Source organism: Agelaius phoeniceus, chromosome 7 (genome assembly GCF_051311805.1).
Source record: "Agelaius phoeniceus isolate bAgePho1 chromosome 7, bAgePho1.hap1, whole genome shotgun sequence".
Lineage (NCBI taxonomy): Eukaryota > Metazoa > Chordata > Aves > Passeriformes > Icteridae > Agelaius > Agelaius phoeniceus.
Genome location: NC_135271.1, coordinates 11,985,816 through 12,000,274, shown reverse-complemented (window position 1 = coordinate 12,000,274; position 14,459 = coordinate 11,985,816).

Below are 14,459 nucleotides of genomic sequence, written 5' to 3'. Positions count from 1 at the left end.
CACACAACTCTGCAGCCTCAAGGGGAGCACACAGCGATCACACTGAGTGATCCCATTTATGCTTTCTTGTTTTAATCCCTTCATTTCAAAAAGATTTAGATGGCACAGAAAGGAAGGGAAAAAACCACCCCAAAAACCTGACATTTGGATGCTTGCCTCTTGATGTTCAGCCAAAAAGAGGCACAGCTGTTGTGCCACACTGGCATTTAACCATCACAGAGCACAAGCACGTGGCAAAGCCAAATTATGATGGGTGATGGTTCCCAGGAGTCCAGGAGGAGCCACCCAACAGCCTTGCTGTCAGCAGGAGTGAGGCAAAGGATGGCCCCTGTGGTTTCCTGAGAGCTCCTCATCTCCTGAAGTCAAGGCCTTGCAGAAGGTCAGCCAAACCCCCTGGCTGATGACCTTGTGCTCGCGGAACTGCCAAGAACCTGAAGCCACCTCAGCATTTACAGGGTGGTGGCACCCAGCCCAAGGGCTCCACCCCAGCCTTGAGAGAGCACACACTCCCCAAAACTCAGTTTTGATGTTGTTAAGAAGGTGCAAAGGATGACCAAATCGTAGAAATACGTTGGATTTTTTTCACCCTTAACCTTTCTCCAAGTCATTCCAGAGCTTGCATCCAGCCTAACCAACATAGTTACAGGGCTAAATGCAGAACTGCTTAAAAATCCAACTTTTTAGTCCTCTGACAATCAGTTTCATGGCATTTTATTGCCCTTGGGGAAATGAACGACCTTGACACAGAGCTGGTTTTCCCTGTGCAGCTCTCTGACTCTATTTAGCAGCAGGAAAAGCAGGAACAGAGCCCAGACTGGTGTTACTCAGAATATCAGCTCAGCTTCCAGGATTCTTGAAGCAGTCACTCAGGGAAAGGGAGAGGTGAAGAAATATGGCATTTCTGAATTGTATATATTCCATACATCAACATCCTCCTAATCAACAACAGCTGAAGAACTGCAGAGTGCAGGGGGAGAAGAAAATCCTGTAGATATTGAAGAAACTTTTATATCTATAAATACACATGCATGGATACGTGCACATCCATACTTAGTCTCCAGCCAGCCCAGCCAGCTGGCATTAAATAACCAGGAGATGCTGTAAATTTTGGGACAAACAGCATCTCCTGGGTGCAGCTTTTGCTCTAATCGTGTTGGCATGATTATTTTTTCCTCACGAACAGGACAGGACTGCTGGGGTACATTCTTTGAGCTTTATTTGCAGCATCAGCCTCATCACATGGTTGAGGCAGTGGGAAGATGGCAAAGCTCACGTACAGCCAGCAACAGCCAAAGATTTCTTTGTTGAAAATCACTTTTAAAACTTTCTAGCCAATAGCATATTGAATTGTTCTAGCTAATTACTAAAAGTATACATACACTTACTTCACACAATGCTCACTTGTCTTCTTGCTATTAACAATACACAATACTCCATTATTAAGCTTAAAACCTACTATCTTGCTAAGTATATTTTCCTGCAATTTTAAGATCTGTCTTAGTTAAACCTGAAACTCAAGCTATTGTTTAATGTCTTTGCTTGCTGTGCCATTGCAACTTTTTCTGCTTTCAGACTTTGCATCTGCAGCTAGTTCTAAGTTTCTCTGCTCTTTCTATTTCCAAAGCCTGCTTTTCCAGCTTTCTGAAAATCTTCTTACCTTTACTATGTCCCACACTAATCTTGGTGTTCTATTTTGGAGGGCATAGCCACTTGGTAGGACACACCAGCCGTGGAAAGCCAACACTTGTGTCTGCATTCTGAAAGAAAAAGGTTCATCTGGTGGGTCCAGAGAGGAAGGTTCTTCAAGCCACCTCCTAATGGACAGGTTGGGTTGGCAGTGCTGTGTGCTGCAAGCACATTTGGGGCTGAGCAACAGGGATCACACAGAGGAATCACACAATGATGCATTTGTCTTTTGAGCTGGCAAAGAACCCCAAACCCTCCAGGGCATGGTTATGTCATTCCAAGGGCTGACTCTATTAATCTAACAGCAGATGCAACCAGTTCCCACAAGCACTCCCCTGGTTCCAAAATCTTCCAAGGAGTTGGTGGGAGGGGCGGGGGTGGGGGGGGGGGAACACACATCGGTCTCTTGTTTAGACTCCACTGACACAGCTATTAGTGTGACAGATTAGCTGTTATTGGAACATCCTGCTTGCCTGAAAGAAATATCTGCCAGGAAAAAGCAGAATGGGACCTGAGCACACACCTCCCACCCCAAGGTTACTACTATCCCCATATAAACAGCCCCAGGAAGCCCAGGAGACACAAAATCCCTGATACACCAAAAAAAAAAAACCAAAACCAGAACCTGCTCTGCCCAGTTGTTCAGTGGATGGCAGGGAAGGTAAGAGAAAAATCAATGTGCAAAATGAGAGTCAAATGAAATTCTTTCTATTTGAGCTGCCTGAACAGAGAGAGTGAGAGCTGTGCAGATGGCAAATCCTGAACCAAATGATGAGTCAACCCTCCAAACAGGGGGGCATATTTTAGACCCCAGGGGGTGCAATAAAGCCAACATGAGACTGACTTGAGTGATCTCCTTGCCTTCTGGGAGATGCTGCCCTTGCACTTGTTCCTCTGCATCCCTCACACCCAGCCAGCTCCTCTTGGCTCGTGTCTTTGGCTTGATCCAAACAGAAACGCAGCCCCGCGCTGGGCTAATCTCACTATTTCATTAATCATTTATCTCATCAATCATTTTCAGCCATTTCCCTTGGGCCACCCAGCCTTGCCTGCAGCTGCCAAATTTCAGGCTCGTTTCATCTCTAACCTAGTTTCAGAGCTGCCTTGTCTCCCTGCCTTTCATGTTCCCAGCTCGTGCTCCCCTCACACACTTGAACTGGCTGTCCCTGATCAGCAAAGAGCAGGATGAGGGGGGAGGAACGAGGGGAAGACAGACTTTTTGGGATTGTTGTGTGCTAAAATCAGTGCCTTGGAGCCAGATGGTGGCTGACTTGTTTAATTCTCCTCTAAAAGTGGACTCAAAAGAGGAAGTGGCCTCAAAGTGGGCAGCACTCCATGCCTACAGGTCTGTGATCAGGGCAGAACGTTTGTGCTCTGTGCCCCCACACAACAGCATGTCCTGTGGTGACATTAATTGGGATCAGTGCAAGGGAACCCAGGCTGGGCTCAGCCATTCAGAACATCATTTACCAGCTCTGGAACAAAGCTGTTGCCACAAATTTTAACGCTTTAGGGGCTGGGGAGGTGTGGGTTTGGCACAGCAGTCACATCACTCTCTGCTCTCCCAATGGGGAAGAGATGAGACATCCAAGGAAGGACAAGGCAAAGTGCTCACAAGACCTTCAGCTGAGCCTTTCCTGAGCTCTGCCATATGTCATGGGCTGCTAAGGAGTGAATTTCCCACCCTTGGAAAATCTCACATATGGGCAGAAATGCCTCCCCTTAGCTGAGAGCTGAAAAGCATCTCTTCCATGTAAATGCAGATCTCTTCTGTTCCTCCTTCTCTCTAGGAGCAAAGAGGAGGCACAAGCAGGAGAAACTTTTGGCAAACTGGCCTTTGGCTCTGGGAGCTTTGAGGTGAAACCAGCCCAGCTCCTTCCACCAGGGCTGTGCCGAGGGTGGCAGGTCTGGGAATGCTTGGGCATGGAAGGAAAACCACCCACACCAGGTCCCACAGAATGAACAGCCCTGGCATCAAGTAAAGAAAAAGAGAGAGTTTTAAGACCCAGATTTGACCCTTGCAGTTTCTCTGGTTGCTCAGAGGGGCGGATTCCAAAGATCCCACCCAGCTCCTACAAACCAGGTTCCCAGGTTCTGGAATCCCATGCCAGGCCAAGAGCCCTGCAGGATCAGAGTGTGGCTGTGAATGCAAAACAGGGGCAGCCTCCTGCACCAGCAGCATTCACATTCAAACCCTGGCAGGCTCCAGCCTCCCAGCACATCCCTGTGGAATTCCAGCCCTCTGCTCCCAGCTGAGCTGCTCCTCTCCAGCAGAGCCAGCGCTGCAAATGGCAGTGGAAGGCAGGCACAAGCACCACACTGAGAATCTCTGCTCCTGCTCACCGTGGCATCAGGCAATGCTTCCAATAAACAGCAAGTTCTCCTCAAAAATAGGAGTTTTTAGGGGAACTGGATTTCTGGCAGCTTTATGCAGAGTTGTTTCAGCCAGACAGAAATGCAGAAGTGTCAGGACAAGGCCTGTTCCCCAACAGCAGAGAGGAACTACAGAGTCATTTCGTGATGAAATAGCCACAATGAACAGTCATTTTAAAGAAAGATACAGTCATACAGTCATGGCAGAAAACCAGGGCCTGTTATTTTGGCTCCAGGCTTTGGTTCCATCCTCTTCCAGTGAACTGAAATCTCTGACTCTCTCCAAAGGGCACCCAAACCCTCCCTCTTGGTCTTTCCTCAGAACCCTCCTCTTCAGTGGGTGTATTTTCAAACTTTGGCATGTAAGCTTTTAGGACAAAAAGCTGTGTTTTGGTTCACTGAACACAGATCTGCTGCTCCAACCCTTTAAAAGGGGGTGTGTGTCTTTCTTGTTGCATAAACCTCATGTATTTGAGTCCCTTTCCCTCTGCTAGGAAAGGTGATGTGGGGCCTGTTCCAGAAAATTCACCAGCAGGACCTGTGAATGCTTTAAAAGAGCTCAAGAAGCTGGAAAAAATTGCATGGACAAGTAGGGTTTTTTCCTGTTCTCTCCAAGAGGATAAAAAGCTGGCAATTAATAAAACACCAGCTTAGAAAACCAAACAACTCAAAGGCTTTTGCAATCAGTTCTAGCATTACCTGTAGTCAGAGCTTCTTCCCTTCAAAATACCCTGGAAGACCATTCCACTAAGCAGGAAAGGTATAAAAATATTCCTTAGCAACCCCTGCATCAGAGACCACCCCAGGGTTTTCTGTTTTGTCTTTTTTATCCAATCTATCTGCTCCCAAAGCCCCTGGCAAGCCTGCCTAATGGAGGTTTCTCACCCTTGAACAAGACTGCCTGCAGTATTCAAACACAAAAGGAAATTAAAGACCTTTGAAACATGCACAGAAGAAGTTGTTGGGGTTTTGCTGCCTCATCTTTAGGTTGACAGTTGGACTCGATGATTTTAAAGGTCTTTTCCAACCTAAAAGCTTCAACAGGCCTATCCCAGTAACCCACATGTGGCATGTAGCCCTAGGCTGAAACGTTTCTGGCCCCCATTCTTCTGCACAGGACCTCTTCTTGATGTGATTATGGGGTTTCCTTCACTCCTTAAATCCACAGCCTCCCATTTGGGATGCTGGGGTCCTTTTCCTCTCCATTATTCATTGCAGATCAGGAGGCTCAGCCAGCAGCATCACCTTCCCTCTGCTCAGAAAAAAATACTCCTTCTCCACAAGCACATAAGATTCTTTTTAAACTCTCATTAATCAAGGCCTGTAATCCCTGGGATCCTGCCAGGCTTTGTGGTTTTCTTGGTGGTCTCCTCCTTCAAGTCTCACAGATAAATAATGCCCTAAACCAGTTTGGTCTCTGGAGGCCAACACAAAATCCCAATTTCCTTCTTGGGCTACGTTTCTCCCAGCTTAATCTCCCCCTGATTTAATCTCCAACGAACATCTAGATAACTTCCAGGAGCTTTTCTTCCTTCGGGGAGTTAAGGCCCATGTTTTAAGCTCCCCTTTCCAGGTCTAACGCTGGTTTTCCAGCCCAGACTCCTTGTTTGCCACAGGGGACAAGCAGTGCCCACAGACACGTCACCACCACCCTCTCAGAAGCCTCCACCACGTGATGATTGCCAAGTGCTGGCACTCCATTTCCTTCAGAGAATTCCCACTGTGCCATGAGGCACAGGCAACAATTTGTTCTGGGAAAAAAAAAACAGGGAGGGGGGGAAAATCAGGATTTTAAAGCCAGCAGGAGGTTTGAAAGGAGCAAACACTGTGGCAGCTGTGAATGTCAGACAGCAGCAGATTCCTTCCTGGTTGTGGAAGCATTAATTAGCACACCTAATCTTTAAGAAGCATTAGGATGCTCTTACTAAAGTTAAGCAGCTGCAGTGAATGAGCTGAGCTCCTGAGTAAGGGCTGAGATGGGAGCTGGGAACAGGGAGAAGGCTTCAGCTCTGAAATCAAACCCTCTCTGAGACAAGCAGCATTTATTTCTCTAGCATTTCTCTTACCAAAGGCACTGCACAGCCAAGGCTGGGAAATCTGATTTAATGCCATTTTATCAAAAAGGATAAGTCTGTCATGCAGGAGAAAGAAAATTCCACTGTCCACGGAGTAAAAAGCAAAACCATCTTTGTGCCTGGAGCAGAATTTAAGCTCTGGGCTGCCACAGGCAAAACAAGCACTCCAACCTGGCCAAGATTTTTTGTCTCAGTCATTTCTCCTCTGCATCCCCTGTTCTCTTCACCACTTAAACACACCGACCCTCCTTGCACAAAGGTCATTTTATCACACAGCTGGCCAGAAATCAGAAGGAGGGAGGGGAAAGGGGAATAATTTGAGAAAGGAGCTGCTGCCTCCCCTTGCATTTGTTCAATTCTGACATCTAGTGGGCATCAGCACCGGCGGGAAGCAGGAGCAGGAGTGGCCAGCCAGGCTCACCGACAGCTCTGGGATCTGCCACGGGTTATTTGTCCCCCAGAGGATGTTCCCCACCCTCGGCACAGCTCTGGCTCCTCGGGACCCTCCCAAGGGTCCATGCTGAACTGGCACTTGCAGACCTGCTCCAACCCCATGCTCCTGCTGGGAAAGCACTCAGGTCCTGCTCCCAACAGCTCCCCACTCTGAATCAGGACATGGATCTGGCAATTAATGCCTCTTCTTCGTTTCAGAGAGATCATCCAGGGGTCAGGCTGGACGAGCAGCCTGAGCTGAGGCTGCTGACAGCCGAGCGTGCGCCCGGAAATCTCCGCATTCCTCCAGGATGAGCAGCAGCCTTCTCTCTGACATGGGCTGGGCTCTATCCAGCTGATCAGCTCTGCTCTTTGGGAACTTTTTTGGCTAGCTCCATGTAGGGCTGAGACCCTCTTTATTGCTGGTAGCTCCACCCATTCCCAGCTAGCCTATGTAAGCAGAATTTGATGCACCGCTACCAACACTCCAGTGCCTGTGGTGGCACAAACCACAGCAGTGCCTGGCAGTGACCACAGAGTCACAGACTGGCCTGGAAGGAACCTTAAAGACCATGTCACGGCACCTTCCACTAGACCAGGTTACTCCAAGCACTGTCCAACCTGGCCTTGAACACTTCCAGGGGTGGCGTGTCCATCACGGAGCATCTGTGCCACGGTGCCAAACAGAGGGTCTGGCAAATGAGATGCTGTGGCACCCTGGAGCTCAAATTCCACAAGTGCTGACTGAAGGGAGAGAAGGGAACTGAGCCCAGTTTTTCTGCAGTATCACTGCCTGGTGTTGTCCTTCATCCATCCCACACCATGGGAATTCCTGCCCAGACACTGTCAGCATAAAAAGTGTCGGGGTGTACAAAAAACAGAGAAAATGAATGTGAAAGGAGTGATTCTGCCGTGGATGCAGGTTTTACTGCTTTTCTCAGAGAGCAGGAAGTCAGCACTTTCCACCCTTCCCTGGGGACAGACTGCAGTGCTGGAGGTCTGGGCAGGGGCTGGGTGTCCTGTCCCATGTGGGGACAGCAGCTGCAGTTGCTCCTGTTCATTCCCCAAACCACTACACAGATCCAAACTCTCACTTCTCTCCTCATCCTACAGCTGCTTTGCATGGGAAGGGTGACATCATTTCACCTTCTGCTAGGGCAACAAAGCTCAAACAAAGTCCCTGTATGCAGCAATGATGAGACATCAGTCTCATTCCCTGTGGCTTTGCTGTCTCCCTTCCCCTTTTTGCTGCCTCAGAGTTTCTGAACAGCCTCAAAGTCTGCAAGAGGAGAGAATTTCTACTCTGCACATTCCTTCCAGGGCAAGTAGTGCCTCTAAGGGTGAGGGGAAAGCTCCCTCCCTGTCCCTGCTGCTGCATAAATCTCCACTCCCCAAGCAAAATCCAACAACAAAACTCATGGTCTGCTTACACAGCCCAAACTCTCAGCCAGGGGAGCTGGAAGGGAGCATCCCTAGCAAGGGTCATTGGTGTGTTGGAGCACCGAGTGCTTGAGTCAGCAATTTGGGACCAGGAAAGGCTCAGGAAAGTAATGTGGACAAAGGAAATATTGCTCCCTGCTGCCAGATAAACATCTGCACAGCAGATGCCACATCAGCTCCTCCTAGGTGTGAAGGCATTTGCATGCATGCAGCCACGAGCTTAAAGTACACTGCAATCATTTTGGCTGGGGGGGAAGAAAAATGCAAAAAAAAAAACAAAAACAAACAAAAAAAGGTGGGTTTTTTTTCCTCTTTTTATTTTTCTTTTGGTGTGTGTGAGTGTGCAGAAAAGTGCACATTTAATTATCACATATTAGCAAAATACAGAGTCAGAGAATATCCTGAGTGGGAGGGGCCCACAAGGATTGTTGAATCTAACCCCTAGGCCTGAGAACTGCCTTTTGGGGAACTGGGAAAAGCAAGAGTGAAACAGGGAAGAGTACATGCCCAGCTGAAGCTGTTTCCTCTATCAATCCACCTCATCCCTTCCAGGAAACGAAGCCAGGCCTTGGAGAAACAGGCCAGGAAGGTCTTCTGCTCACCTGGGCCAGAAAGACACGTAATAAAAAGACCTAAGCCACAATCTCTTGAGCTCAGGAGTTTCAGAAAGCACCTAGGCTGTTCCTGTCCAATGAAGAGTCATGGTTCTACCTAAAATCTGCACAGATGGGTGACATCAGCCCTACTGGGGTAGAAGATGCTCAGCAAAAATTTGGAAGAGAGACAGATCATGGAGGACTCTGGCACTGGGCGTTCAGAACAAAGGAATCATGGAATGCCAGGCTGGTTTGGGTTGGAAGGGACCTTAAAGCTCATCCCATCCCACCCCTGCCACGGGCAGGGACACCTCCCACCATCCCAGGCTGCTCCAAGCCCCATCCAGCCTGGCCTCGAAGATTCCCAGTCCTGCTCATCCAAGCAAAGCAAAACAGCCATGGAAGAGGAAAACATCACTGTCTCTGTTAGGCCTTTGTCAGCCCCCTCTGTTCCCTGCTACCACGGTGGTCATGGAGGGCTCTGACTGCATCTTCTCAAGATTTTGAGGTGAAATTCCTATAAATCAGGTTACCTCGCTGCAGTTAGGAGGGGAAAATAGGTGAGAGTCAAACTGAGTGGGACAATGGCTTTAGAGAGAAAAATAAGTTGATTTTGACTAATAAAGCCTTTTAAAAAACCCCAATAAGAATCCCCCAAGCTGCATAACAACCTTCCATTTCCCAGAGAGCCGCAGGGTGGGCTCTGTGCAGGGGGTGGAGAGAAGGGGACAAGACCTCTGAGACCTTTCCCAGGTGAGGAACACATCAGAGGTGTGTTCTAACCTCCAGAAGCCATTAGTACCTGACAATCACCGTGATTAGCAGCCCCCAGGGCTCCACATTAGCGACCAAGAACCCATTAAAGCCAAATTCCTGGCGGGCTTCAACTCCACCTTCTGGATTTGGAGAGAGGCTTCTCTGTCCGCAGCTGCTGCAGCCCGGAGAGACAGGAATGGAGTGTGGGTGTATTCGTTTGAATAATCAATAATTAGCCGGGAGCGTCACAGAAAATCACAAGGAAAGCAGAAAGAAACACAGAACACACAAATGGAGTAATGAGGTTTTAATAGCATCATTATGGGACGGTGGAAATGTCCAGGACACAGTTAAATTGGAGTTCTCCCAGGGATACCTAACACATCAGAAGGGCTGTTGATGGATGAGGGTGTATTTAGCATCTCATGAGCAGAAAGGGAGTTTGGGGAAAGACTCTCACTGCACAGAAGAACAATTTTTTTCACCAAAAAGGAAAGGCCAAGGCATCAGGTTCTTTCTTCCCATGCTGGATCTTTGAATCTTGACTCTTCTCATTCTCCAATCTACTTTAAAAACAGAGCAGAAGGAGAAATGTCTGAGAAATTGTCTTAGAACTATCCTTGGGAAAAGTGTATCCAGCCTCAACAAGTTGCTTATTAATTTGCTTCCCACCCTGTGGAATCTGCAAAAAGATACCTGCACATGCAAAACATTTCATATGTGCACAAATGTCGTGGCAGTGGCTAATTAGGGGGGAATAAAAGGAAGAAAAAGAAGCAAACTGTTAGAAAAATTAACAACAGTGAAATAAGATCCATGGGACACAAATCAACACATATTGTCAAGTCTCAAAAGCAGAGATGGTCGAGGCTAGAAGCTGCTGTATGGTCTGCCCTGAAATGGATCTGAATGGAGAGTACAACATTCAGAAGAAATGGGAGATGTGCTTTTCCAAGGGAACATGTGACAGCTTCCCCAGCACCCTGGAGCCTACACTGTGTCTTCAGCAAGTTGGTCACCATGGCAACCTGAAATCTTTCCTGTGAGACAATTTTGTTAGTAAAATTTTAGAGACAGATTCGGGCAAGAAAGGAGAGTCCCCACGTGTGGAAGGGATTAAATATAGTGACTCTCTAAGAACAGCTTGTCCAGGAGCCTGAATCCTGCCTGGAACCAGGCCCAGGCCCAGGCCTGCAGCCCTGGGGATGGGGGATGCCAGCACCAGGCACTGGAATCATTGCTGGGGACCAAGGGACAACAGGAGAAACAGGAACCAGAGGGAACATGGGAAAATCCAGCTCAGTTTAAGGAGAAAGTCTTCCCCCAAGAGGGCTCCTGTGTGCAGTCCAAAGAGGATGAGGGATCTCCATCCCATGGTATTCCAACCTCAGCTACACAGCCCTGCTTTGAGAGGGCCTTCCTGACTTTGTGTGATCCTTTGATGAGCTCATTTCTAAAACCCAGCACTGAGCAATAGGTCGAGAGCCCTTTCTGTTCCTCCAGGGAAGGAAGTCCTGTTGGTTTTCTCCTGGAATTAGACCAAGGGGCTTGTGAAGTGTAAGGGATTATTCCAAGATCCGTGCCCTCCCTAAGCAGGAACAATTTCCTCCATGTGCCTGTGGGTCTAATCCTTCAAAACACATCGAGAAGAGGGGGAGGACAAAGGGCAAGAGCAAAGCTGCTGCTGCTCACAGCACAGGGAGGCTGTCACAGCAATTCCCTCCTGCTCCAACACCTCTGCCCCAGCCCTGCCACGCTCTGACCCCAGCAGCAGGACAGGTCCTGCCTGGCTCTGTTTCCCTCTGAACAGGTGAAGGCACCCTGCCCCAGCACATCACAGCAGCCAGGTGACACCAAGGACTCGGCCACCACGGCCAGGCTCTGTGATAAAACAGCAGCCTGGCATTTCCCCAAGCACCAAACTGCTCCCAAAGCCCATCCGACATGGAGCTCACACACCCTGCCACAGATCCCACCCTGCAGGGATTCTCCTTCCCTCTGCTGCTTCTGCTTCACTTTTCTTTTTTTTTCCTTTTTTTTTCTTTTTTTTTCCTTTTTTCTCACACAGAAAGCAATAAGCTGCTTTATGAGAACTGTAGAAAGTGGGGAGAGGCAAAAACAAAGACATGAGGAAATAAAACCACAACTAAAATCAAGCAGCTCATTAATGAGGGCACTGGGGATATTAAAGCTCAGTTTTCCACACCCCAGGAGAGCTGTGAACCCTGCTCTGCTATTGTATTTACAGGAGACAGATAAACAAGCACCCCTTTCACTCTGGAGGGCAGGTCCTGGATTTCTTAGGTATGAGAAGAGGCCCAATGCTGCCTGATACTTTCCATTAAAAAAACAACTCTGCTATTTAAGGATGCCACTTCTGCACGTGCAGTGCTGCTAATCAGCTCCTCAGGTTCGAGCTGTGCCAGGTGACAGAGCCCTCACTCAGGGAGCAATTGTAAGGAAAATACAGAAAACTCGAGGAGGAAATCACAGCCCCTTGGCTCGATGCTGAAGGAAGCTGATTTCCTGTTAAAAAACCACTTTCCTGGTGTGATTAATGAGCAAGACACAATCAGCATTCACCATCTACTTGGATTTTGCAAAGGCAGGAACTTGCTTCTTGATTTTCCCCTTCAAGGACATGAAGCATTGCTGGGGAGACTCCAGATATAATTCACAGGTCTGTACAAGAAAAAGCTGCCTTAGGCAGGTGATTTTGGAGCAGCAAAGCATCAGGGCCCTCTTGCTCCCTGGGGATTAAGGTGGTCGGCAACTTTGAGCCATTTTAGGCTCCTCTTTGCAATTCAGAGCAGCATCAAGCAGATTCCAGCTCAGTTTGTTAACAGGTGATCAGTTCTTGTACAGCAGCTTTTTCCCCCCTCCTGTCACTCCCTGTGTGCCTGAACTATTTATGGGAAAGGCTGGCCCCAGAGCATGCCACGGGAATTTCACAATCTCCCCAGTTTGGAGATGGACGAGGAAATAAATCCAGAAAATCTGATTAGGACTTGTCACTGAAGTAAGCTCATTAATCATTGATGGGGTTTTTCATATTCAATTTCTAATTCCTGCAGGCACCAGCAGACTGGTGGGTCTGAAGACTGCAGACTTGAAAATGTTCTTTATGTAACAATGGCACTGATTTTTTTTTCCCCCTCCTGAATATTTAGCACATTCTAATAAATAAAAAGAGCTACAAAGCACCAGTGAGTTCATTTAGACCAGCTTCTTGCACAAAGTCAGGCACGGAATTTTCCTGAAATAATTCCTGAAGCCAAAAAGATAAGAAGGCCTAGCTCAGAAATGTAAAATCCAGCATGAAAAACTGTCAGCCACTTGCCTGACCAATTTTTGCAGCAGTCAGTTATCCATTCTGGAGTGTAAAAGGAAAAAAAAATCACATTTCATTCCTTACCTGGACTTGTCTAGCTTTGCCTGTCAGCACCAGTTTCTTTCAGTAAGAGATGAAAGTCTTCTATTATTAAATTGCTATTTCCCCAGCCTCCCCCAAAATCTTCTCAGCTAAGCCAAGCCAGTCGAGCCTACTGCCATTTCAAAACTCAGCACTCATTTCCCATGCCCCCACCAAGCCATGCATGGCTTGTAATAATGCCAGCCAGGATCACACATATGCCAAAACCCAGGAAAAACAGCAGGGAATAACTTTTCCTGGCCTCAGACACATAAAATCTGTTTAATTTTTGGCTTCAAATGAAATCCTCTAATTCTGGATGCCAGCAAAATCAGGAAGATTCCTTTCTAGGCTTTGCAACTAATAAGTCAAATTGATAAAAGCAAGAGAAACAAGGGGCTTTGGGGGTAGAGTTGATATTCTCTTTAAATCTCCTGATGTATCTGCCTCTGACGTGTCCAAAACCCAGGAAACTCCTCAGAAATAACAGCTCCATAGCTGACACTTTCATGAAATACAGCTCCATAAATGACACTTGCAACCAATTTTTAAAAGCAAGCAGAAAGTATTAAATTTCAAACTGCTCTGGGTTTCAAGAACCATAAATTTCTCCCCGCTTGCTTCACGTTCTGTTTTCAGGAAGGGTTTTACATCTTACTTTTGGTTTGGAGATTTGTTAGAAGTTAGGCACAAGAACACAAAGCATTTCTGAGTGCTGCTGAAAGGGGATAGCTCTTCTCCAGAGCCAGAGAATTGAAGATACCTAGCACTGCCCAAAAGGCAAAGAAAAGTTAGAGATTCCTGTAAGAAGACAGGCAGTGATTAAAAAGGGCCTATTGGCTTTAGTGGCTCGGGGATAAACCAAAATAGCATATGGATTTAATGAAATGATTCTTACAAACACAGCAGAGAGCCTGGGTTTTCCTTTGATATCTCGTTTCCAGGAGAGCAGGAGGCTTGTCTCCTCCAGCACATCGAGGTTTACCACGGATATGCTTATGAGTAACATGTGTGAGCTTTTGGTGAGTCACCGGTGCTAAATTCCATCTAAAAGTGGCTCAGTTTCCAACGCAGCAGGCTGGAGCTGAGCTCCACACGCAGGGAGCACTCAGTTCTGGCACTGCACAGGCACACAGACCTGCTAATGATATGTACCCGAAGAAGCCTTTTTAATCACAAAGACAGAGCACTAAGTAATTTCCTCTCCCCAACTACTTCAAACCTGCTTAGCACGCCAAAGAATGAGCTCATTCCCTGTTGCTGAAACTCTTTCAAACCACTTCCCTTTAGATTAAGGCCCTAAGAGGGCAGGTAAAGCATCAGCAGCAATTAGAGCTGCTCCCACACAGAGCTGCAGAGACAGGTCAGCAGAGGTGATTTCTGTAGGATAGGCTCTGCCAGCTCAAATAAATCACTGGCTGCCTTTCATTAGCATTCCCGTTAATTGGCTTCCAAACATCTCCTTCACGGATTCTCCAAGTGCTTCTTCCCACCGTGGTTCTCCCAGATCCCTTCAGTTTTTTGTTTGAGGAGCTGTGTGGCCCTGGGGCACTTGATTTGGCACAAAGACAAGGCCAATTCTCCATATCCCTTCTCTGGATATGCTCCAGCCCCTCCACTGTCCTTGTGTGAAAAATGGGCATTTTATGATTGGCTTTTTGCAAATATTCAAATGAATATTATATGTGT